Below are 26,062 nucleotides of genomic sequence, written 5' to 3' on the forward strand. Positions count from 1 at the left end.
AGTGATATCACTTATGTACAGAATCTACAAAAATGATACGAATGAACTTATTTACAAAACATAAAGACTCACAAACAGAAAACACAGGTTCAATCCCTGATCTGGGAAAATCTCACATACTGTGGAGCAACTAAGCCTGGGCTCTAGAGCCCACAAGCCGCAACTGCTGAAGCCCCAGTGCCCTAGAGCCCGTTCTCTCAAACAAAAGAAGCCACGGCAATGAGAAGCCCGCAAATCGCAACTAGAGAGCAGACCACACTAGCCGCAACTAGAGAAAAGCCCTCACAGCAACGAAGATCCAGCACAGTCAAAAACAATAGAAATAAATTTTTAAAATAGCAGCCATATAAAACAAGACGTCTAGGTGACTGAAGGTTTAATTTGGAGTCCAAATATGCATAGGAGATCAGACGATGGTTTCATTTATGACGACGAGTAAAATAAAAACAGGAAAACACTCCTAGTCTTAATTTGAGCATCTAAACTTGAAGTTGATCATCTGGGTGGGTCTATCGAGTTGGACAAATTGCCTGGTGTATTGTAATCATGTTGATGTTATTTTCCACAGGATATTTTTTAGATTGGTCCTTGTTATTTTGTTCAGAAAAGAGTACAGCACTTCATTCGATGAATAAAACTGGTCTGAATTGAGGAGAAGTCAAGTATGAATGCGGAGAAGGCAATGGCATCCCACTCCAGTACTTTTGCTTAGAAAATCCCATGGATGGAGGAGCCTGGTAGGCTGCAGTCCATGGGGTCGCTGAGCCGGACACAACTGAGCGACTTCACTTTCACTTTTCACTTTCATGCATTGGAGAAGGAAATGGCAACCCACTCCAGTGTTCTTGCCTGGAGAATCCCAGGGACGGTGAAGCCTGGTGGGCTGCCGTCTATGGGGTCGCACAGAGTCGGACACGACTGAAGTGACTTAGCTTAGCCTAGCAAGTATGAATGAGGAAGTGGATTTGGATGTTCCAAGTGTTGTTGAGAAATGAAATGAATGACCTGGCTAAGCCCATGTTTTTCCCATCTCTCTGATAGGAAGGCAGGGAAGAAAAGGCGGGGAGCAAGGTTAATGACTGTGTGTGAACCAGTCACTGTTCAATGATATAGAACTTGAAAACAGTTGATTTTGGTAAGCCTGAACAGACCTAGGGCAGTGTTGCATCACAGAACTGGTGACTGAAGTCCATGCTTCATATCTTCCCTGGTTTTTTTCACTCCTTGTCTTTGAAATAAGAACTACAAAGCCTTGAAATCAGAGCCTAAATCTCAGAGGGAAGAACAAATGTAATGGAAGTATGACGAGTCTGCACTGGGCAGGGAGGGAGGAGGCTACAGAGAGGTGAGATCTGCAGAGGTGTTTGGTGGCTGCTGGTAGCCAGCAGTGGGTGACAGAAATTGGAAGGAGAAGGCTTCCCCAGATCACGGAGGCAGATCGTTCATGAAAAGTGAGTTGCAGGCTGGACTTTAGGGGAGGAAGTAGTGCAGGAGAGCTGTGGGCATAGGTAACACCAGTCCCGAACATTCCGAAAAGACTCAGAGGGTTCAAGAGTTTCAAAGTCTTACCAGCAGTGTATAACTGGAAGGTCAAAAACCTTGTTCCCATGGTCACTGCTTTCTGCTCCCTTCACCTTGGACCGTGTTTCCTATCTTTGACTTGTGTCTCTGATAGCAGGAGACTTTGAATTTTAGTGACTTTTAGAAACAATGTTTTCAAATGCTGTTTCTGATTACACAAAAAAATCAGTGTTCACCATGGAAAACACAGAAACCCCCGCCATCCCACCCCTGCCCCACACACTTACTCACAATCTGGGATGGATGATTTCTTATTAAAAGCCATAGGGAAGAAAGAGGATATGAGTTGGAAATATGGATAATTAAATGGAAAATTGTAAATCCATCATGAGTGGGAATTTGGGTGAGAATTTGGATTCTTCAGTGTAATTCTTCTCTATTCCTCTACATTATTTTTCCATCTATGGAATTAGATTAAGATTAAGCATAACTAGATTAAGCATTTCTAAGGTTCCTGATACATACTGCCAAACTGTTTTCCTATGAGGTCATACCAAATATGTGTCTTTGTGTGGCCACCAGACATGCCTAAGTAAGCTGGATTCTTTCATGGAAGGAAAAAGGTACATCACTGTTTTAATTTGCAGGTTATTTGTGATACTGACTTTCTTCCTTATAGTATATACCAGTATTGTTCCTTTTTTCTGTTGTTTGACTTCTCAGATTCCATGATAAGGGCTTGTGTATAGAATAATGAATTAATAAACATGTGTAATATCATATAAGAAACAAATCGCCAGTCCAGGTTCGATGTAGGATACAGGAAGCTTGGGGCTGGTGCACTGGGATGACCCAGAGGGATGGTATGGGGAGGGAGGTGGAAGGGGGGGTTCAGGATGGGGAACACATGTACACCCGTGGCAGATGCATGTTGATGTATGGCAAAACCAATACAATATTGTAAAGTAAAAAAAAAATAAATAAAATGATACTGAATTACTTCTCTGTATTGAAAATCCTTGCCCACCCAAAATTATCATCATTAACTTAATTTGTTCACATTTCACTCACATTTCTTATTTTGGTCACCACTTTTATGTGACCCAGAAACAGTCCACTTGTGAAATATCTGTAAGTGGCAGGTTCTTTACCAAAGAAGAGCTTAGGAAAGGCAAAGGACTGTTAACTTCTGACGGCAAATTACAAAAATGAAAAAGGTCATTGTCGTCTTTTTATTTTTCAAAATAAGAAGAGTCCTTAATTTTTATTATGACAAAGATGAAGAAGAGTTGGACTCAACGTCATAAATCAGGATCCTCTGATATTTTTCTACAGAATAACAGTATAATATATCCACATCAGTGCTATTTCCTAGAATTAAAAGCAAAACAAGGCTTTTCACTGCACACAAACAGCAGAATGCTCCTGGGAAGCATAGTGTGTGACAGCATCACAGGTGAGACAGCAGGAGCATGGAGAAGTTTCTCGAAGTCACAGACTAAATGGAAGAAGGCCCGGGAATAAATCAATTCCATGATTCTGGGTCAGTGTTCTTTCCATACCACCTCACTCCCGCAGAACCTGACATTTTCTACAAAATATATCATTTTAAAATTCCAATGAAAACATCTATTCTTCTGTGTAGCAAATAAAGCCCTTATCATATTATGCTGTCCATGCTCAGATGTTCAGTCGTGTCCAATTCTTTGTGACCCCATGGACTGTAGCCCACCAGGCTCCTCTGTCCATGGGATTTTCCAGGCAAGAATACCGTAATACAAGAATATGGTTTCCATTTCCTTCTCCAGGAGATTTTGCCCACCCAGGGATCATATTATGAATGGGATTATATTCAATCATTTTCAATGTGTGCATATGCCCATGTGTTTATTAACACCTTCATTATATGATCTTACTTTCCCTGACATATCTATTCAAACAACAGCAGGCTCTGTGCCTATGAACTACTCTAATATTCTTTATTAAAAAATGAAAGAGTGGGCATATCTTGCAGCTTTCTTATAAGAAGCCATTTAATTAGAATAAAAAGCCTTTGTTTCGTTTCTACTCAAAGTTTGCACTTGTGATTGACACAGAGATCAAGCTTACTTCAACAATGGCAAATTTAAATGGGGAGGTTTCACAATTCTTAAGGGGGAAAAAATGTCACACGTGACAACGTTCAATCCATTGAGTTCACTATTAAGTAAGAGTCCAGTTCCATTCATGTGTGCCAACTTCCTTCCAGGGAATCCTGTTTGAGAGGAAGGCAAACGAAGATCCTCCGTGATGTGCCAGATACTTTTATAGACTTCATGTTATCTCAATTAATCCTAACAGTAACTGCTGCTGCTACTGCTGTTGCTGCTGCTGCGTCACTTCAGTTGTGTCCGACCCTGTGCGACCCCATAGACGGCAGCCCACCAGGCTCCCCTGTCCCTGGGATTCTCCAGGCAAGAACACTGGAGTGGGTTGCCATTTCCTTCTCCAATGCATGAAAGTAAAAAGTGAAAGTGAAGGTGCTCAGTCGTGTCTGACTCTTTGCCACCTCGTGGACTGCAGCCCACCAGGCTCCTCCATCCATGGGATTTTCCAGGCAAGAGTACTGGAGTGGGGTGCCATTGCCTTCTCCGACAGTAATTGCTAAAGGTTAGTAAATTTGCTGAAAAAGTAAAAATGCCGCACAGAGAAAGCCAGTGCATTGGGAAAAGCAGAGCACTAGGCTACTGGCTGTGCTTAGTCCCTCAGTTGTGTCCGACTCTTTGAGACCCCACAGACTGTAGCCTGTTAGCCCTCTGTCCATGGGGATTCTCCAGGCAAGAATACTGGAGTGGGTTGCGATGATCTCCTCCAGGGGCTCTTCCCAACTCAGGGATCAAACCCAAGACTCCTGCACTGCAGGTGGATTCTTTACCATCTGAGCCATTAGGGAATCTGGCTGGCTCTTATTTTATCACGAAGGATAACATCAGCAGGAGGTTAACCTCAGATCGGTGTTTTTTGGTACCCAACTGGCATCTGAGGTATCTTCCTGGCTGACTCATTGTCTTTGAGACCATTCTACCTGCAGCCACACTATAGTTGTCTTAGGTGCTAGAAACCACATGCTTCTATTGCAAGACTAGGTTCTTTAGTGAAGATAAACAATAACTTTGATGGAGAGAAATAAGCTGTGGCTTTGAACACTTCTTTCCAATTTTCCGTCATGGAATTGTTGTTTAGAACACAATGATCTTGAGAATTAGCGAGATCTTGAGAATCACGTGGCCCAATCTCCATTCCCAAGAACTAACGTTTCTTCCAGCTTCCCCATCAGGGGTCTCCCAATCTCACTGATGAAGCGAGGATACTTTGCACACAAAACTTGATTGCATGGCAAACTAATCTAGTTTTCTTACAGCTCCAAGAGTTAAAACAAAAACAAAAATAAAAACAAAACAACCTTTTTAAAAATTGAATCCCACCCAGTACCTGTCTTTGTTTAGTTCTAAAGAAAATGCCCGCTTGTCAGAAAGGTATATTGAAATGAGCTAAGACTTGTCAATAATTTTAGGGCTCCTGCACTTGCCTCACTTGTAATTGAGAAGATGAAAGACATTTTTTTTCTGATGAGAGTCAGGATAGCACGAGGAAACTGAATGGACTTTGGGATCAAACTAATCTGAGTGTGAAGGCAGATTTCAGCATTTACTAAAAATGTGGCTTTATTCAAGGTTCTTGAGCTCAGTGACTCAGTTTCCCCATTTGCAAAAGGGGTTAATGATTCCTAGCTTGTAATTTCAAGAATTGGGGGTAATATACATATGGCAGCCAGAGCAATGCCTGGCACATATAGTACGTATATGATCAAATGGTATGACTTGAGCAGTCATCACAGACCAAACAATGTCTTGAAAGAGAGCAGATTTTAATGGCTTATGCAGTTCACCAAACACTGCCTGGGTAGCACCTGGGCAGTGGGAAGGGCTGGCACCATGGAAGCAGAAAATCTGAATGTCTCCTCTTTCACTAACTAGGTGTGTGACAGATTCTCTATTTCAGCTTCCTCATATACAAAACGTGTAGATGTTACATCTCAGAAAAGTTTTTTTAAAGGTAAGTATAAAATTATTTGGGAAAGTATTTTCTTAAGTGTAAAACACAAGATATTGGTCCTGTGATTGTTCATAAAATTAAAAAGAATCAAATCAAATCTTTGATGTTCAAGCATCCCATATGGAAGAGGCTTTCTACTGTGAAAATAATGATGCCTTTGAAGCAAAGAATCCGGGCATCTCTTGCTTTTTCTAGAAGTGACTCAAAACGTTTGACTGTGACACTCAGGGTATTCTCCTATCTGTCACTAGGCATACAGGACTGCTTACCTGTAGCCTCACTGAAATGGTGACCTGATGCAATATTAAATGCAAAATTAATATTAATGCAAAATTTAAAACATAACCTCTTTCATTCCCAACTCAAAAAAAACCTAAAAGGTATATTCTCCCTTTTGTTATTCTGACCAAAGGGCATTCTGAGCAAGTTTCTGGTAACTTTTGAAGAATGGGATTGTGAATGCTTATACTTGTAGGGTGAAAATCAAGAAAGGTACTAGGAAGAGGAAATTTAGAAATTTTGTTCATTTCCAACATGATCAATTGAGTCAGAGACTTTGACATATAGACCCTCTGGGAGTTCGAATTTAAAGCACTTCAAATCTCACAATGAAAGATGTGACTTTTGCCTCCCAGGAAATTTCTTGGCAATTCTGACTTGAAATTCATCTCCCTTTCTTACAGTGATTGAACATTTCTTTATGCACAGATACTGAAACCTGATCTTATGGAATTCCCTGGCGGTCTAGTGGTCAATGGACATGAGTTTGAGTAAGCTCCGGACGTTGGTGATGGACAGGGAAGCCTGGCATGCTGCAATCCACGGGGTAGCAAAGAGTTGGACATGACTGAGCGACTGAACTGAACTAGTGGTTAGGATTCAGTGCTTTCACTACTGTGGCTTGGGTGTGGCATGGCCAAAATTTAGAAAAAAAGAAAGAAAATAACAGATTTTTATTTAAAAAAAGAGAAAAAGAAAAAAAAAACCCTCAATAGTTTGCTGAATAGATTTAGATTCAGATATGCATCTGAAAAACATAATAAGCCACAAAAATTTATTCATAAACAAAAGTCAGAATGAAAAATATACAAGGGAGACTTCTTTTCAAAACAAGAAAAACACTGAAGGGAAAGATAGAGAAATTGAATTAAGAAAAGTCAGGTCAATTGCCAGCTTTCTGACCAGAAATAGATCTGTGCTACTGTGTAAATGCTGAGTCTTCGTTAACGAGGTAGCACAGCCTCAAAAGCCGCCTGGCATTCTCATAGCCAGGGCATCACTGCTCATTGCTGTAACCAACACCTTGGGTGTTAAGATTGATTGTGCAATTAGAAAACTTTTCTCAGGCTCAGTTTCCTCTTCTGCAAACGATGGCTGTCACCTCCTAGGGTAATGGTTTCAGTTAAATGAACAGCCCATGCAGAGTACTTAATAAATCCACTCCCAGAAGGACTTCTTCTCTTTTTCTGCCTTTTCTAGTGATAACATTTCCAACCCACCTTTTATGAGATCATGCAACTTTAAAGGGCTGGCACACATGGAATAATTTTCAGCTCATACAGTCATGTTTTTAATCTCCCCATGCCCAATTTATTAAACTGTGGTGTATTCTTACAAAGAAATACTATGCATCAGTGAAGGAATACATTACAGCTACACAAATCAATGTTGAATGAAAGAAGCCAGACACAGAAGAGCACAGATATATGATTCCATTTTTATGAAGTTCAAGAATAGCTAATGTAGGGGCTTCCCTGGTGGCTCAGTGGTAAAGAATCTGCCTGCCAATGAAGGAGACACGGGTTTGATCCCTCATCCAAGAGGATCCCACAGGTCGTGGAGCAACTAAGCCCACACGCCACAACTATTGAGGCGGTGCTCCGCAACAAGAAGCCACAGCAATGAGAAGCCTGTGCACCACAGCTAGAGAGTAGCTCCGCACTCGCCGTGACCAGAAAAAAGCTCTCGCAGCAACAAAGACCCAGCACAGCCGTAAACAGATAAATAAAAATTATTTAAAAAAACAGATAATGTGTGGTGATGGAAGTCAGAATAATGGTTACCTGGAGCAAGGTGGGTGGCTGACAGGGAGGAGAAGCACAGGGAGCTTTCTGAGACACTGAAAATGTCCCATACTTTGAACTAAGATTGGTGGTTACACAGGTACACGTAAAAACTCAAGCTGTATACTTAAGGGTGGTTCATTTGACTGCCTTTATGTTATACTTCCATAATAATATTTAAAATAATATTTCTCAAAGCACTTATTTGACTTAGCCTCATCACACTGAAGTTTCTCCCTTATTGCATTGTTCCAGGCTCTTTTTGCATTTTGTGTAAGTGCTCAATTTTTTCATCGGTAGGAAATAATTGTAGGAATAAAGAATTATTCATATATTAAAATTTCCAAATAATGAATATATCCACGTAAGTTAGAAAACTATTACTTTCTTGGAAGAAAAGCTTTATAAAATGATTTGTGGCCCTCAGTGTCATCTTAAACAAATGTTACTGAGCACATTTTTCTTGGTGAACCAAGGCTACCCTTAGAAGTTTACATGGTTGAGCTGGGCTGAAATGAAAGGATGGCTTCAGGGGCCATTGCTTCCAAACTGGGTAACAGTAATTTTTGCCCTTTCCCTGTTATCAGGGGCAATTTTTCATTGTTCTGTGCCTGCCTCTAACCATCCTGGTCCTTATCCTCTGCTTTCATTCATTCATTCATTTGGTACCTGTTTTTAGAATGCCTAATATGTGCTAAGCACTGAACATAGAGTGGTGAATAAGACAGTTACAATTCATGACGTAAGGGGGACTTATTCTTTGGCACAGGAGGCAAGTATAAAACCAGTGTGATGACTATCTTAAAGGGATAGGAGGATAGGACCTAATTTAGGGGGTTTGGGAAGGTCACCTTGAAGAAGTGACATTTAAGAACTGAGACATAAGAACCTAGCCTAGAATGAGATCTTAGTAAGCATTTGTTGAATGAATGGATGATTGATCATTAGCCAACAAAAAAGAGTTTTGATTCATTGTGCATTAAGAAAACAGGAATTCTAAACCAAAAGCGAGTAGGCAGAGTGAGGCCCTGATGGACTTAATGGCTTGAATTTTTTGAATGCTGTGAGGACTGTTTTTTGCCTTACTTAAGACCTTGTGTTACTAGACAAGGATTTTTTTTTTTTTTTTTTTTTGGCCCCACTGTGGGCACATGGGATCTTAGTTCTGCGATCAGGGATCGAACCTGTGTCCCATTCAGCAGAAGTCTTAACCACTGAACTGCCAAGGAAGTCCCAAGTGAAGGATTTTTAATCATTGCTCGACTAACCTATACAAATTCAGTTTTTACCAAAACAAAACCAGCCCCAAAAGCCCATGTCTTTATGATGATTCCCCTAGTCTGCCTCATAGTTCTGATCCCAAGTTCCCGTGACTGTGACTTTCCTGGCACAGTCACCCAAAAATCTTGAAAGGTGGGCGTTACTCATCCACACCTTTTTGTGACAGCTCTGTCCAAGCAAGCCAAAACAACCCTGACTCCTTAGGCATTCCTGCATGTTGCAAACTGCCACCTAATTTGGGGGCCAATTACTGTCCCTAGAGATTTCACCTTCATGATATATTACAAACCAAGAGCTTGCTGTCTAAAGCGGAGAAAGAGCAGATGACAAAATCTTTGTGGAGAGACTTTACCCAAATATATGCCTGATAAGGATTTCCCTGTAGCTCACATGGTAAAGAATCCTCCTGCAATGCAGGAGACCAGGGTTCGATCCCTGGGTTAGGAAGATCCCTGGTGAAGGGATTGGCAATCCACTCCAGTATTCTTGCTTGGAGAATCCCACGGACAGAGGAACCTGGCACACCACATTCTGTGGGTTTGCAAAGAGTCAGACACAACTGAGCGACTAACACACACATGCCTGATAAAGCCAGCCTGGTACTATTAACATATCACATGGAATAGCAACAGAGTTTTAAATGCCAGAGATAGGGGCCAATGTATCCAGAGTTTAATTTGACATCTGAGTGGATCCATTTACAAACTGCCCAATAACTGCAAGAACTCCTAAAGAGAGATGGAAATGTAGACTTTGTTGATCTTAGTTTCTTACAGTTCCATACAGACCTTCTGATTTTAAATAAGCAAACAAAGGAACTGCACTGGGTAGGATTTTCCCAGTGAAATAATGGGAAACAGGGAATGGCAAATATCTGGAAATGATTTATTTTTAGACTTCTTTCCAGTCTTCCTGTTCCTCTGATGAAATTTCACACATAAAACTCTATCCATCTACCTGAGAGACAGTGGAATTAATGCATGAGTTTCTTCACTGGTCAGGATCTATTTTGGATTTCTGCAGTATTAATAACATTGAAGGTCAAAAGTTTGACAGACCCTTAAGCAATCAAGGTGCGTCTATGGGACAGAGAAGTAAGCAGCAAGTATTCCTACCTCTGTTTCAAAATTTTAAAAGAGAGATAAGAAAAAGGTAATACACTTGTGGCAAGTTACATAAACTTACAGTGGTCGGGGTAGTGAAATGACTCAACGTAAAATTCAGTTTTCTGATACACATATAAAAACAATCAAATCTGCTATCCCTCGGGTGAACTGATGTCTTCGGCCCTTCAAAATTGTAGATTTAGTCCTATTTGCCTAAATACACAAAGCCACAGTGAACTTTTCCCATGAAGGAAGTTTCCTCTCATTTTGAAACCATCATTTATTTCAACCATTTTGCAATGACTGGGAACTTGTCAGAAGAAAGACTCTCAGCTCCTGACTGCTAGCGTCACCGGTGAAAAGAGTACGCTAACAATGTTCCTTCATAATCAGTGCTACAGTCCATGGGGTCACAAAGAGCTGGACACGACTGACCAACTGAACAACAACATGCTTGCCGTTTAATCTGAACTTCAGCACCGTCTTTATGATGAGGTTTCCTGCCATAAAGTAAAAACAGACTAAAGATTCCACATGCTTGTTACATTGCAAATACCATCCAGCAACTTCTTTTCCCAGGAACTGGCCATTACAGTCACCTTCTGGAGTTACCCTTTTTCTAGGTTTTCCTACCTACTGTTTGAGTTTTAACCACTAACAACACAGTTCCAAGTATCTGTGTCCAGGATATCATTATTACATTTGATCAAATGTAAACATTTGATTATGGCTCTAGTTTTATCATAGACACTCATGTTTTCTACAAAAGGAAAAAAAAAAAAAAAGGTAGAATACTTAGCATTCCCAAGAAGCACTGAGTCATTCGTTTCTCCAAAACTATGTATGACCAGGATATAAAGTTATTCCTAGCAACTGTGTTCTAAAAACAAAAATTTGAGGATAGGAAGAGGCTTTCAAGCTGACCTTTCATCGGGGCAAGGAGTGGGTAAGAGAGAAAGTTTAAGAGTATTTTCACAAAACCCAAGCCACCATTTAGCAAAAGCTTTTCAGGGAGTGAGTCACGGGGTATAATGAAACGCAAATCACAAGGCTACACGTTGCCTCCTAGGAACACTGCAGCTGGTTCCGAATTCTTTGCTAAAGCAAACGCTAAGTTCTGATCCAGGCCATGGGGAAACCTCCTGCGCAGGTACATTTTACCTCCTTCTCTGTGACATACACGTCCCTGGACTAAAACCGAAAACAACACTCAACCGAAACTGAAGATTACAAGTATCCAGGGACGCCGATCCACAGAAAAATACAGTTTGCAAAGCAATCCTTTGGCCCCCTTCCTCACCATTCCTGCCCCTTCAGCAGAAGGAACTCGTATGTAATCTAACATTTTAAACATGTATAAAAACTAAAGTACGAAACGAGTACCTGCCACACACCTGGAGCTCCCTTTCCCCTGCTGGCTCTCTCCTCCTACACTCTGGCAACGGAATGCCCTTCAAAACCCTGGCTCAGTGCTTTTGGTAAATGTTTTACGAGACACTAAACAGCCTTGTGTCCCACCCTCAGAGCAAACACCATTGAGAGAACACAATATAATGGTCGAAAAGATATCGTGTGATGTGATGTGCAGTAATGCAAATGAACAGGCGGGCTCTATTTCCACACTTCCCCTTAAGGGGGAGAAGAAAATCCCAAACCTCCAAGGGGTGGGGGTGGGCTAGCAGATACAAACTCGGAGTTTTGTGTGGGTTTTTTTTTTTTTTTAAGCCTCATTATGATAAGCTCATTGTTCTAATCCCCAAGCAAGTCTTGGCTTGTTAAAATGAAAAAGTGTCAAAGGCAAGAGTTAATAAAGGGTAGAGGTCACAAGTGAATCTGTAGAGACTGCCACATCTAAACATGTACCATGTATTTCTAGTTTTCAGAGCAAAGCGGACGCCAAAAAAGCTTTACAAAAACGAACTTCCACAAAAAATAAAACGTACTTCCCATTTTCCATACCCTTCAAGTAATTCACAGTTAAAAACCAACTCTGCTCCAAACCAGAAGTTTTGCATTCCATTCAAGTTAACAATTACAACTGGAGGATAACAGAAACTGGCTGGCACTGAATTATTAGCATACCCAAAAGTCAGGTGCCTCTTGGTACCACCAGGGTTAACAAGATAAAGAGAGAGCACCCAGGGATCATCTACAGCACACATGAACGTCAATGAAGTCCGGAGCTCCTGTGGGCAGCTCGCACCTACCTACCTGCTCTTGGAGCTGAGAAATGAGAAAACAGAATTATCCCGTGACCGTCGAGCCAACTCCATAAAAAGAGACCAAGGCCGTAGAGAGAAGGAATTGACTTTGGCTTTGGAATCACACACAGCCAGGTTAGGCAAATAAGAAAACCCATTCTCTAGTCCCCACTCCCACCAGAGTCCCCAGGAACACCTAGAATTCTTCATTTCATACCTTTAGGATATCCAGTGGGGTAGAAAGAAGACTCAACAGGGAACTGCGATCAAGGCTTTTGGGCACACCAGCTGTGTGACCTTGAGCAAATCACTTAACCTCTCTGACCTGTTTTCCTCACCTATAAAATAAAAATCTCTAAAACCAGGAAAGATTTACCCAAAGAATTGCCAGCCCTCTTAATCTGAGAGCGTAGAAAATGGCATATACACATTTCCAAAGCATTTGCAAGGTAATTGTCCATTTTTCCTCCCCGACCCCTTACCTCTATAGGTCCTATCTTGTTTTCAGTTTCCTCAGTATTACAGATGCCTCAGGTTAGTGCTGTGACTAATCCACCTTGGGTGGATATCCTCAAGGCCGGTTATCTGCCTCCCAGAGGCGTGGTGAGCCGACCTCCCGGGCCTCGGCCCAGGCTGCAGTGCCTGTGCTTTCACAACACTTCTCCTCTTGAATTCATCTTGCCCTCTAACACAGATACCTGCATGCCTGCCTCCCTTCCCCTTTCCTTCTCTCTTATTTTTTTTTCTCATTTTCTCTTTCCTATCCTCCTTTCTATCCTTGCTTTTTTGCCCAACTCCTTGACAAAGAGATGATGTGTATATCAATTACTCCTATCACCCTCTTTCTTCTTTTATTTTAGGTAATAAACAAGCTGGTGAGGGAGTGAAATAGATTTGTTATCATCCAGATTCTACTGAAGAGAGATCCAGAAAGATTCAACAGCTGGCTCTAGGTCACGAGGCTGAAGCTGGACTTTCCTGACAGGCCAGGGTTTCCCTCCTTCATGGCCAGGACCACCCAATTCCCCACCCTCAGATATGCCTCTTCCCAGAGCCTCAAATTCGCCACATGGTATGACTGAGTCTCCCTGCTAATTCTGGCATATTCTCACCTTCCTCCCTCTGGGCTCATCAAATTCTTATCCTATTTGGAGGGCAGGGGAGTCTATCTCACTTGACCCCCACAGCCCACCTCCCCTTCTTTAAGCAAACCAAAGAGGAACAAATCTGCAAAGCGACAAACCCACACAACTGGGGAGTAATTATTCACTTCATAGGAGTCTTTCCCTTCATTAGTACCTCTCTTGGGTACTCTTGGGTACAAGCCACGTTGTACCACATATCCACATACAAGTCAACCACTTTCTAGACCGTAAGAGTAGCCTCTGCATCCTTAGCACGCTGTCCAGTGCTTATGGTTAAGGAACATATTTGAATTCTGAAGAAAAAAAAAGTGTGAAGACAATATCAGAATCCAAAGTGTGCCTAATGGAGTAAACTCCAGGTATGACTCCAGGTAGGACTTGAGAGTTTAGGGTTTTGATGTAGTAGCTATGTTTTGTTCTATATTCAAAGAGGATGAGAAAAGTGGATTATAAAGACAAGGTGGCAAATAAATTAACCATCAAATCATGCCATGAAATAAGAACCAAGGATTAAATGCCAGACAGGGAAGCCTGGCATGCTGCAGTCCACAGGGTCTCAAAGAATTGGACATGAATTTGCAACTGAACCACAATTACCGGTTACCTGATAAACAATCCTGGTGATGGACAGGGAAGCCTGGTGTGCTGCATTCCAAGGGGTCGCCAAGGGTTGGACAGACTGAGTGACTGAACTGAACTGATCTATAATCTCATTTAATTTAATCTAACAGAGGAGGAGGAGACAGGTTCAGAGAACCTGCCCCAGGGCATGCTCTGATAAGGGCAGAGCTGAGAATCAGAGCAGATCCAATCCAGTCATTGCTCTTCATCTAAGCCACTCTCTCCTGCCACAAGGACCCTGGCTCCAGGGAGGATCTGTTGGTCAAATCCAGAGTCACCTGTGTATGCTTTCTAGGCTCTACAAGAACACATTTGGCCCTGTTCTTCTACTCCTTTTCCTTGGGTTCCCCAATCCTTCTTTTCACCTTTTCATCCCAAGACAATCTGTCCTGCTCACTTTGAAATCTATTGACAGATTCTACTATCGAGGATCTCAGTTAACCACAAAAACTGAGATATGGATAGTATGGATTTCCCCACTTCAAGTAAGCCTTTATGTTCATTTTTTTCCTATGGCCACAAATTTGATATTTGACTTTAAACACTGTGGGCTGTGTTAAAATTCCCTGTGTCAAATATAGTCCTTGGTGTTCTATTGTATATTCAAATATTTCATCTCATGCTGCTCAGAAGATAAATTCTTTGTCCCTGAGAAAGAACTGTGCCTTCCAGGCAATATAAATGTTTGATAGTAGCATTTTCTCACTTCCAGCCATGCAATTCTAAGTTGGGTTTTGTGCTATTGTTTTGGGTATGCCAGCATGCAGATGTCCCCTGGGTACTTCTAACTGCCGAGTTATATTAGGGCAGAAAATCAACCTCTCTCTGCTCTTTCACCAGAGTGTCTGTGATTCCAGAGGCCCATCTCTAGCTTAGATATATCTGAATCTAGCATGTATTTGGTCTGCAAGATGGTTCCAGATTCTGAAAGGGGTTTTGAGTTCTCTTAGACACCAGTGATAAGAAGGAGGAAGAGCAAGAGGAGAATGTTTTATTTGGAGAGAGGCGAGTAAGTCTCACAGAATCCTTGAGAAGTCTTTACTCCCCTGACTCATTCAAGCCCCTTCAGTTTTCTGGGAGGGCATCTGAGAGCATCCTGAAGGCAGCGTCAGAAACTTCTGGTCACCCAGCCCAGCCTAAATCAAACCCTAAGAAAGGTCCCCACAGTCTCTAGTGTTTTTCCAAACTGCTTAAGGAAGGAGATGTTGGAACAGATGAGGGGAACACACGATGAATCAACATACAGCCCATCACTGTCTTTTCACTGGGACAGTAACAGTTTCACTGGGACCAGAAGGTTCTCAAAGTGAGGTCCCTGGATCCCCTGGGAGACCCTTTCAGAGGTCTGCAAAGTCAAAACAATTTTCATAATAATACGAAATAACATTTCTGTATTTTTCCACTGTGTTGACTTTTGCACCAATGATGAAAAGGCAGCAGAGAGTTATACTGCTGGTACCTCAGCACAAAAGAAGACAGTGGCACCAATTTGCACTAGGAATCACAGCATTTTTCTATTAGCAGGCACTAGAAGTTGTCTTTATTATTTTTTTGAATGTACTTGAAACAGGAAAACATTAATTCCATCATTTTAACACATCTTGACTCGAGCATATATCTTTTAAAATATTCTGTGTGATGAAATGGGAAGCATGCACAAAACACTCTTGCTGCATACTTAATCATGACCATAGACTCAAGAAAAGTCATATGTGTGACAGGTACAGGGTGAACTACAGCTGCTTCTGTCACAGAACACTATTTTTACTTGAAAGAATAACTGCAGCTAAACTATGGTTATCCAGATACTGGGTATTTGGTAGATACTTTCTGGAGAAACAAATGAAATGTGCCTGTCTCTTCAAAGAACACAACTAATGGTATTTGTCTCCAATGATAAAATCGGAGCTTTCAAGCAAAAGTTCAATTTTTGAAGAACTTCTATTCACCACCATGAGCTTAATAGTTTGTCATAATTAAATGCTTTTCTGATTAAATTAGTTGTGATATTAGTAAATGTGATTTTTAAAAATATTATACAATGAAATGTGTCAATATTTCAATGATCTTCACAACTCAGTAAGCCAGTATTTTCCAAATGACCAATTCACAATGTTACAGAATCACACATAGTAAAAGGCCCATTCATAGTACAAGTAAACCAGTGGAAGAAGGCTGAGCGCTGAAGAATTGATGCTTTTGAACCGTGGTGTTGGAGAAGACTCTTGAGAGTCCCTTGGACTGCAAGGAGATCCAACCAGTCCACTCTGAAGGAGATCAGCCCTGGGATTTCTTTGGAAGGAATAATGCTAAAGCTGAAACTCCAGTACTTTGGCCACCTCATGGGAAGAGTTGACTCACTGGAAAAAACTCTGATGCTGGGAGGGATTGGGGGCAAGAGAAGAAGGGGATGACAGAGGATGAGATGGCTGGATGGCATCACTGACTCGATGGATGTGAGTCTCAGTGAACTCTGGGAGTTGGTGATGGACAGGGAGGCCTGGCGTGCTGCGATTCACGAGGTCACAAAGAATCAGACACGACTGAACGACTGATCTGATCTGATAAAAACTTCACTGATATGGTTTCAGATTCCATACTACAACTAATCATTAAGAAACTATCTCTTATAGAGTTTGGCTTTAATAGTAAAGAAGAATGTTCTCAACTATCTGAAAAGTATATCAAAATACCCCTCTCTTTTCCAACTACATATCTTTGTGAAGCCGAGTATTCTTTAATTACTTCAATAAAAATAATGTATTTCGCCAGATGGAAGGCATAAGCAGACATAAGAATAAAGTTGACTTCTATCAAGCCAGTAATTATTTGCAAAAAATATAATGTGCTTTCTATCATCTATTTTTTTGGAAATATAGTTTTTCATAAAATGTTATTTATGTTAACATGAAAGTGAAAGAAAAGTGAAAGTGAAGTCACTCAGTCGTGTCTGACTCTTTGCGACTCCATGGACTGTAGCCTACCAGGCTCCTCCCTCCATGGGATTCTCCAGGCAAGAGTACGGGAGTGGGTTGCCATTTCCTTCTCCAGGGGATCTTCCCGACCCGGGGATTGAACCTGAGTCTCCTGAATTCCAGGCAGATGCTTTAACCTCTGAGCCACTTTTGAAGTACTTAATAAATATTTTTAATTTCTTAGTTTGAATTTCTAATGTGGTAAATAGTTACAGATACAACCCACATAAACAAGAGCACTCTGGGTTCCTTAATAATTCTTAAGAATGTGAAGACAGGGTTGCCAGATTCAGCAAATAAAAATGCAGATCAGAGTTAATTTCTGTTAATTTTTATTTTATATTGAAGAATAGTTGATTAACACTGTTGTGTTAGTTAAATTTGAATTTCAGATAAACAACAAATAATATTTAAGTATCCATGCAACTTTTGAGACATATTTATACTAAAAAAAATTACTTTATTATTTATCTGAAGTTTATATCTGAGTGTCCTTTATTTTATTTGCCTGTTAAAGATGTTCTGAGCCCAGAAAGTTTGAGACAAGCCGCAGTAGACCATGTCCCGCACACATGTGCTAACACACTAACATGTATTTAACACCCACTGTGTATCATACCCAGCACTAAATTCTTGACAAATACTACCTCTTCACTCATCTCCAAAACCCTATGCGGCAAGTATTATTGAGATCCCTAGTTAAATAAAACTAGTTATTGGTGGAAGGCAAGACTGGAACCCACTCACTCAGACACCAAAATCTCAACTTGTAACCATTAGGGTTACACTGAAATCTAATGGAGAATCCCAAAGATGATGGGTTTTTTTACGTATTTACATCTCCAAATTTTAGCAAATTGATTTCTTTTTTTCTCTGTCTCACAGCTGTGTATATGTTCTTCAGTCAGTAATGATGGAAGCCAAGGCTGTGTGTCAGGAAATTCTATCCAGAACTGGCTGTGAGTATTTGACTGAGAGCAAACTTTCCTAATGGATGCTTCCCTGGGCGTGACAACTGCCTTTTTCCAGGCTGGGAATTCTAGAATGGAGCAGTGGTACACGGGCACTGCTCGTTACTATTCATTGGAAGCTGCTGGGAGCTTGGTGCTGGACTTGAATCATCCTTGAGAATTGGTAATTTCTCCAAATGAATCTGTACCAACTGAAGCAAATGCTGCTGCTGCTGCTGCTAAGTCACTTCAGTCGTGTCCAACTCTGTGCAACCCCAAAAACAGCAGCCCACCAGGCTCCCCTGTCCCTGGGATTCTCCAGGCAAGGACACTGGAGTGGGTTGCCATTTCCTTCTCCAATGCATGAAAGTGAAAAGTGAAAGTGAAGTCACTCAGTCGTGTCCAACCCTCAGTGATCCCATGGACTGCAGCCTTCCAGGCTCCTCCATCCATGGGATTTTCCAGGCAAGAGTACCAGAGTGGGGTGCCATTGCCTTCTCTGAAGCAAAAGCAACTATTGTTTTAAGTGAGCCAAGGTCCTATTTTTCGTATGATCATGACCCAGGCTACTGGATATATTTAATGAGCCAAGGTTTGACAGTAAACAAACTAGGGAAAGTGAACTTTTTTGTATGATACAGCATGACAGCACGGCTATATACTCACTGCATCTCAAGATCTGCAAATACAAAAATGAATTTGCTTGCAGGCAACTCAGACCTCCTCCCCCACCCCCAATCCCCCAAGTGGCGCCATGGTAAAGAACCGCCTGCCTATGTAAGAGATGTGGGTTCAATCCCTGAGTCGGGAAGAACTCCTGGAGTAGGGCATGGCAATGCACTCCAGTATTCTTGCTTGGAGAATCCCCATGGACAGAGGAGCCTGGAAGGCTGCCGTCCATGGGGTCGAAAAAGAGTCAGACACTACGTAGTGACTTAGCACGCGTGCCCTAGTCACCTTTCTTCTCCAGTTTCAAGAGTATGTCTCCCGTCAGCTAGACACGGAGGCGGCGCTACACAAGTCTAGACTGCACAGAAAGGGGAAGGCCCCCAAGGCACCGAAAAGAACCAGGTTTGATCCTTGTGTTTGTATTTACTTTATCCGGGCTGCCTGTATGATGAGGACGGCAATATTCACCTGGCAAACCACAGTCCATAGGGTCGCAAAGAGTCGGACACCACTGAGTGAGTAACTACTACTACTACTGTGCATAATGAAGTGTAGAAAGCGAGAAACATGTAAGGGAGGTAGAGAGAGACAGAGAGGGATACTAGTTTTTCAGACAGGAAAACTTCTTTAACAAAGGGAAGATTTACCTTTCAGACCTTTTGTTTTGTAAATTTGGATTTTTATTAGACGTGAGGCACACCAGATTATATTAAAGGCGGTTGTGTATACAGAAGGGTGATAGAACTTTAAAAATTAGCCTGGAGGAGAGAATGGGACAAAAGGAGAAGAAAAAAAAAAAGTGTAGATGTGAAAGATTTTCCAGGCAAGAATACTGGAAAGTGAAAGTGAAGTCGCTCAGACTGTGCACTACCCATTTTTCAAACAATAGGCATAAAGTGAAGTTGCTCATTTGTGTCCAACTCTTTGGGACCCCATGGACTGTAGCCCACGAGGCTCCTCCCTCCATGGGATTCTCCAGGCAAAAGTACTGGAGTGGGTTGCCATTTCCTTCTCCAGGGGATCTTCCCCTCCTAGGGTCTCTCACACTGTAGGCAAACTCTTTACTGACTGGGCAACCAGGGAAGTTGGCCACAGGACTGGAAAAGGTCAGTTTTCATTCCAATCCCAAAGAAAGGCAATGCCAAAGAATGCTCAAACTACCGCACAGTTGGACTCATCTCACACGCTAGTAAAGTAATGCTCAAAATTCTCCAAGCCAGGCTTCAGCAATATGTGAACCATGAACTTCCAGATCTTCAAGCTGGTTTTAGAAAAGGCAGAGGAACCAGAGATCAAATTGCCAACATCTGCTGGATCATTGAAAAAGCAAGAGAGTTCCAGAAAAACATCTATTTCTGCTTTATTGACTATGCCAAAGCCTTTGCCTGTGTAGATCACAATAAACTGTGGAAAATTCTGAAAGAGATGAGAATACCAGACCACCTGACCTGCCTCTTGAGAAATCTGTATGCAGGTCAGGAAGCAACAGTTAGAACTGAACATGGGACAACAGACTGGTTCCAAATAGGAAAAGGAGTATGTCAAGGCTGTATATTGTCACCCTGCTTATTTAACTTATATGCAGAGTATATATCATGAGAAACGTTGGGCTGGAAGAAGCATAAGCTGGAATCAAGATTGTCAGGGGAAGTATCAATAACCTCAGATATGCAGATGACAGCACCCTATAGCAGGAAGTGAAGAACTAAAGAGCCTCTTGATAAAAGTGAAAGAAGAGAGTGAAAAAGTTGGCTTAAAGCTCAACATTCAGAAAACGAAGATCATGGCATCTGGTCCCATCATTTTGTGGCAAATAGATGCGGAAACAGTGGAAATAGTGACAGACTTTATTTGGGGGGACTCCAAAATCACTGTAGATAGTGATTGCAGCCATGAAATTAAAAGATGCTTACTTCTTGGAAGGAAAGTTATGACCAACTTAAACAGCATATTAAAAAGCAGAGACATTACTTTGCCAACAAAGGTCCATCTAGTCAAGGCTATGTTTTTTCCAGTAGTCATGTATTGATGTGAGAGTTGGATTATAAAGAAAGCTGAGTGCCAAAGAATTGATGCTTTTGAACTGTGGTGTTGGAGAAGACTCCTGAAAGTCCCTTGGACTGCAAGGAGATCCAACCAGTCCATCCTAAAGGAAATCAGTCCTGAATATTCAATGGAAGGACTGATGCTGAAGCTGAAACTCCAATATTTTGGGCACCTGATGAGAAGAGCTGACTTATTTGAAAAGACCCTGATGCTGGGAAAGATTCAAGGTGGGAGGAGAAGGGGACGACAGAGGATGAGATGGTTGGATGGCATCACCGACTCAATGGACATGAGTTTGAGTGAAGTCCAGGAGTTGGTGATGGACAGGGAGGCCTGGCGTGCTGCAGTCCATAGGGTCACAAAGAGTCAGACAGAACTGAGTGACTGAACTGAACTGAACTGACCAGGGAAGTTAGATAATTAAGAAGTACATTTTAGGAACCAAATCTTGGTGAGAACCTAGAGAGCAGGCCTAGGTAGAGAGAGGGTTTGGAGAAATCCAAGGGCCTTTTCCACGGGGTGTCTGATGGGAACGAAAAAGAGTAATTACAAAAATTTTTTAAAACAGTCAGCTTCACAGTGTGTCTCAGGCCTACACGGCATGGCTGCTGTCTGAGCTCAGATGCAGGCCCAGCCCTACCTGGTGGGCCCTGTGTCTCCCTGGCAGTCTTTCTATCTGCATATGCAATCTAGATCCCTCAAGCACTGAAAGGAGTGTCTGGAGGAGAGGGGAAAAGAAAAAGAAAAATAAACTGAGATGCAAGCCCGGCTCCTGCCTCAGATAAGCTTGGATGACCATGGAGTGTGCAGCTTTTCCCTTCAAGGGACCTTCAGAATTTATTCTCCTGAATGCTGAATGTCAAGGAAGACACAGCCAGAAACTGTGACTCATCAAATTTCCAACGTCAAGACCAGAGAGCACAGACTGGATCCAAGGACTGGGTTTGCACTCAGAGTCAAGGCCCCTGCCTGCTTCCAATGTAAAGGGGGTGGAGCCATGGCCCAGCCTCGCCCCCAGCAGCGGCCTTTCCCTGACTTGACACATGGAGAACAGGGAGTTTCATCCACCGTGCTTGAGCCACAGGCCATCACGACACTTCAGAAAGTGATCTGCCTTGGAAAGTGGTTGGATCTGTATATGAAGGTCACTCACTGGCTGTTTGTGTAGAGCCACATAGTAAATATTTTCAGCTCTGCCGGCCAAATGGTTATATGTTTCTTTTTCTTTTTTTGAGAAAGCCTTAAAAATGTAAAAACCATTCTGAGCTACATACAAAAACTGGCAGCAGAGTGGGCCTTAGTTTGCTGGTCCCTTACTTAGAGCAACAGCGAAGGGTGGGCAGCATAAACTAGGGGTTTTCAGTTTGGTTGTTAAAACCATGAGGCAGGGAGTTGCAGCTACTGAAGCCAGGGCCCCTAGAGCCTGTGAGAAGTTACTGCAACGAGAAGCCCGTGTATATAAAGAGAGTAGCTCTCGCCCGAGGCCATTAGAGAAAAGCCCGCACAGCAAGGAAGACCCAGCATAGCCAAAATAAATAAATTAACTAATTAAAACAAAACAAACCATGAGGCAGCGGTTACATTGCCTTGTTGCTGACAAAGACCACTAATTCTCCGTCGCACTTGCCTGGTCTAACATTCTCTGCTTGTGGAGTCATCTTCCCTTTGGTATGATCCTCTTAAAAGAAGAATTTCGCTATAGATCTGGTGAAATCAAACCTTAAAATGATAGTCTTATTTAGTCAGGAAATTAGATAAATGGGATGGAATTTTAAATAAGTTAGAATATTTTTAACAGGCTAGTTTTCTTTTTTTTTTTTTTCATGTGTATCTGTGTGTGTGTGTGTGTACATGACTGCATTTCTGCTGAAAAGTGAACACTCCACACTGTGGTAGTCCTCACACTTGTGTGTGTGCTCCATTGTGTCTGACTTATTGTGACCCCATGGACTTTAGCCCATGGGGTTCCTCTGTCCATGGGATTTTCCAGGCAAGAATACTGGAATACTCTTACTGGGTTGCCATTTCCTACTGCGGGGGATCTTCCCAACCCAGGGATCGAACCTGCATCACTTGCATTTCTTACACTGGCAGGCTGGTTTTCTACCAGTTACACCACCTGGGAAGCATGCATATGTCTCACAGAATTCCAAACGGGGAAAGTCCTCCGACAGAGCCTGGCCTCTAACTGCTTACATCTGGGGAAACTGTAACCTGCTGCAGTTAAACGAGCTAGTCCAGCGACACGATGAGCGGCAGAAGAGCTGGGGCCAGAAACTTGGTTTCCTAATTTCCAAATTAGTTCTCTTTCTACTCCTCTACTTCATTGCACATTGCCAAGTTGGTACTAAAAATTCCATTCAACAAATACTTACAGTATTTCCATATATGCCCAGCACTGGCTTGTGCTCTGGGATACAAAAGAAGTGTAAGAGAAGAGTCCTGCCCAAGAAAAACTTTTGAGCTCACTGAGAAAACAGGGCGCACACACACACCAAACAAATATACTGTCTTACATTACTATGTAATTGCAGGGCTAAAGCAGAACTGATAAAGCTTCCTATGATGGAACATTTCTCTGTTTTTGATGTTCAACACAGGGGCCAGTAGCCATGTGTGGCTGCGGAGTACTTAAAATGTGGGTAGTGGGGCTTCCCTGGTGGCTCCGCTGGTCGATGCAGGAAGACACGGGTTCAATCCCTGATCTGGGAAGATCCCACATGCTGCAGAGCAACTAAGCCTGTGCGCCACAACCATTGAGTCCATGTGCCCCAACGACTGAAGCCCTTGCTCTGGGGTGCCTGTGCTCCACAAGAGAAGCCACCGCAGTGAGAAGCCGGCACACCAAAACTGCAGACTAGCCCCTGCTCACCAAAGCTAGGGAAAAGCCCACGCAGCAACAAAGACCCAGCACAGCCAAAAAGAAAATTAATTTTTTTTTTTAAATGTGGGTAGTTCTTGGACTATAAGAGGCAAGAAGAGGAATTCAGGCAAGGTTTTATTAAGACTCCTGCTGTAGCACAAGAGAGTGAGGTGGGGTGAGCTGGTCCCTTAAATGGGGTGAGGGCAGGCACGGAGCATTGGGACGGGCCCTCGTGGTGGTGCTGCATGCAGGGATCATGTGCAATACCCTGCTCTGGCTCCCAGCACCTCAGAAGCAGCAGTTGGCCTTTTTGGTTTTGGCCTTTTAGTGTTTTGTTCATTATTTGCCTCAACTGAGGATGTGCACAGTTATTTTTAGTTCCTCATAGTTTCTTTGTGTTTTGTTGCTCGAGGACACATTTGTCCAGGAGCAAGCACTGCAGTAAAAGGTCCCAGGACCCAAGACCCAGACTGCCTCATGACTAAGGAAGTGAACTTTTAATGGTATTTATTTTTAATTCCCTGGTAGCTCAATGGGTAAAGTCTGCCTATAGTGCAGGAGACCGGAATTCGATCCCTGGGTGGGGATGATCCCCTGGAGAAGGAAACCACTCCAGTATTCTTGCCTGGAAAATCCCCAAGGACAGAGGAGCCTGGTGGGCTACACAGTCCATGGAATCCCAAGAGTCAGACAGGACTTAGCGACTAACCCACCACCAGAATTTTAGTTTAAATAACCATATGTGGCTAGTGGTTACTGTATTGGGCATCACAGGTCTAAAAAAGCAGTTAAAGATATGGATGGAAGATATGTAACAGATATCCTGTCACTTCTCCCCCTTGCTCCTTTGGCAGAAACCACTGTGGCTCACAGAACCTGTTCCCTCTGAGCAGGGATGAGCTCTCAGGATTCTCCGTATTTTCAATTGCTAGGATCTGGCATATAATGAAATCTATTTGCCATCCTTGAGACAAATAGAAGGTGACAAATATAGCAGAAGAAGGAAGTACTCGGGCCAAGCTTAGCAAGGCAGCGTTTTGACAGATACAGAGAAAGGGGCAGATTGTGTGCAGCTCTCCATGGGCAGAAGAGTATGAGCAAAGCAACTGATAGAATTCTCCTGGTTCCAGGACAAGGGGGATGCTGGGCTGTCCAGAAAGGGGGGGTATGGTGGACATAAGGGGTCACACAGAGGGTGGGACTAGATGAAGGAGACCTTTGGATTCCAGAAGATGAGACTTTTTCTCAAGAGCAATGGGCGCCTCTGAAGGTTTAAGCAGGATAATGACAGGAGAAAAACCTGTTTTGAGAATTTGATCTGATAGTGAACCACAGACAGGATTGTATAATGGACACATACATTCAGAGACTAGTAAGATAACAATTGATACGGTGCTAGAGAAGACTCTTGAGAGTCCCTTGGACAGCAAGGAGATCAACCCTGAATATTCATTGGAAGGACTCATGCTGAAGCTGAAACTCCAATACTTTGGCCACCAGATGCAGAGAGCCGACTCACTGGAAAAGACTGGGAAAGATACTGGGAAAGATTGAGTGCAGGAGAAGAAGGGGGTGACAGAGAATGAGATCGTTGGATGGCATTGCCAAATCAATGTACATGCTGCTAAGTCACTTTAGTTGTGTCTGACTCTGTGTGACCCCATAGACGGCAGCCCACCAGGCTCCCCCGTCCCTGGGATTCTCCAGGCAAGAACACTGGAGTGGGATGCCATTTCCTTCTCCAATGCATGAAAGTGAAAAGTGAAAGTGAAGTCGCTCAGTCATGTGGGACTCTTAGTGACCCCATGGACTGCAGCCTACCAGGCTCCTCCGTCCATGGGATTTTCCAGGCAAGAGTACTGGAGTGGGGTGCCATTGTCCGAGAGACAGTGAAGGGCAGGGAAACGTGGTGTGTTGCAGTCCATGGGGTTGCAAAAAGTCCGACACGAATTAGCAACTGAACAACAACAAAGAAGGCTATTCTGCTGAAGGTTCTTGGTTTTCCTTTAGGAAAGTAACACTTGCTTATTAAGGAAAGTCAGAAAACCACTGAAAAGCATATATAAAAATTAAAACTAGACCGCTACCTTTCACACTCAACCATAGTTGGCATTTTGATGTAGCTTCTTCTAGGCTTTTTTTTTCTTCCCCTTCCATGGCTATTGGAATAAATCAGGAATAAAGATAGGACTAAAACTAGGAAGGTGGTAGTGTGAATAAAGAGGGAAAGCTACAAAAGGAATTTTTAAGTGAGACAGCAGAGTGATGAGTAAAGATAATCTCTTCTTATTGGTGTCTAATTAAAGGACAGATGACATTTTTGAGACCTTGAAAGTGAAGTGAAAGTGAAGTCGCTCAGTCGTGTCCGACTCTTTGCAACCCCATGGACTGCAGCCTACCAGGCTCCTCCGTCTATGGGATTCTCCAGGCAAGAGTACTGGAGTGTGCCATTGCCTTCGAGACCTTCTCTAGACCTAAAATGGAACTAAACAGTTTATATGCATGTCTCTGTGCATTTCGGAGAAG

General features: G+C 42.5%; 1 protein-coding gene across 14 annotated transcripts in view; it reads right to left on the reverse strand.

Annotated features, from left to right (window-relative positions):
* The window catches only part of RBM47 (RNA binding motif protein 47), a 176,455-nt gene that overhangs the window by 74,610 nt on the left and 75,783 nt on the right, over nucleotides 1–26,062 (reverse strand). Inside the window, exon 1 of one of the 14 annotated variants that reach the window (XM_019962632.2) lies at nucleotides 11,450–26,023. The exons of 11 other annotated variants lie outside the window; for them this stretch is intronic. The gene's annotated coding sequence lies outside the window, so the exon portion shown is untranslated. Of the gene's footprint in view, nucleotides 1–11,449; nucleotides 26,024–26,062 lie in introns of those variants that run through there. 2 more of the 14 variants (XM_019962630.2, XM_019962627.2) reach the window with 2 other exon arrangements.

The sequence above is a fragment of the Bos indicus genome, chromosome 6 (assembly GCF_029378745.1).
Source record: "Bos indicus isolate NIAB-ARS_2022 breed Sahiwal x Tharparkar chromosome 6, NIAB-ARS_B.indTharparkar_mat_pri_1.0, whole genome shotgun sequence".
In the NCBI taxonomy this organism is placed as follows: Eukaryota; Metazoa; Chordata; class Mammalia; order Artiodactyla; family Bovidae; genus Bos; species Bos indicus.